The sequence below is a fragment of the Pundamilia nyererei genome, unplaced genomic scaffold, assembly GCF_000239375.1.
Source record: "Pundamilia nyererei isolate P.nyererei 1_Seehausen unplaced genomic scaffold, PunNye1.0 scaffold00838, whole genome shotgun sequence".
NCBI classification, from domain to species: domain Eukaryota; kingdom Metazoa; phylum Chordata; class Actinopteri; order Cichliformes; family Cichlidae; genus Pundamilia; species Pundamilia nyererei.
Window position 1 is genome coordinate 6759 of NW_005188239.1, and position 1075 is coordinate 7833.

General features: G+C 38.0%; 1 pseudogene; it reads right to left on the bottom strand.

The window, feature by feature from the left end:
- The window catches only part of LOC106456003 (uncharacterized), a 3859-nt pseudogene extending 3572 nt beyond the window's left edge, over positions 1–287 (bottom strand).
- Positions 288–1075: the final 788 nt, after the last annotated feature.

The following is a 1075-nucleotide window of genomic DNA, read 5'->3' on the forward strand; positions in this document are numbered from 1 at the left end:
AAATCTATGGGATCCTTCCCCTCCACATTCAATTTCCACTCTCCTAGAAAAGGAGGCAAGTCTCCATCAAAGTCATTGTCTTGGACTTTCCAAATATTTTTGCGGGCTTGAGTATGGTCAGGTGCCATGTACCCATCTCCCACAGCTCCCTGATCATACTGACCTTCCTCTTCATCCTGCCCCTCATCGTTCTCACTTTCTGCATCCTGACTGTCTGTGTCTTCATCATCCGTAGTTCCTATGTCTCCGTTCTGCTCTGGCTGCACTCTCATCATCACTGAACTCATCATCACTGCACTCATCAATGAAATCATCATCACTGGAGCTGGATGGAATTTCCTGGACTATTCTGTACGCTGCCTTATTCTTTGCTGCATTTGAAGTCTACAAAATATGATAAAATAATAATTATTATTATAGTAACTCAAACTACAGCTGATCTGCACAGAAATATATATTTTAAATGAGTAGCTTATAAATGTAACAATTATATGCTTACTTATAACCAAAACAGTCCCAAAAAACAGTGAGACAATTTATGACTTATGTTAAAAAAAATATAGTCGGTAATGCATGATGTCCACTACAGTGGACACATGGTTAATTGTAGTTTTCTACATATTAGACATAACAATTTCTTATTGCAAACAGATAATATCCTTCCCTAGATGTTACTGCATATCATCAAATTTCTTTTACCTGTTGGGCTCTTTTAGCATAGAAGGATTGACAGGATATGCCAGCAGTGGTCGGCAGGGGTGACAGTTTGTCTACCATCTTTGATTCAGAGGAAATTTACTTGCAGTTGCACTAACTGAACACTGAATTGACCTCAATGGAGCATGGCAGCAGAGAGCATTCTAGAGGCTAATATGCAGTTGCACCATAGAAACCAATGCATTAAAGAGATATGTACGTTTTAGTAGCTGTCCACTCCAGTGACCACTATGCATAAGAGGGTTAAATCAGAGTCTAAAAATATAAAGAAAAACAAAAAGAGTTTTAAAATACGCAAACTAGTAAAATATCAAAGGAGCATAACATAACAATAACAAGATGATCCGAGATGCCTGAT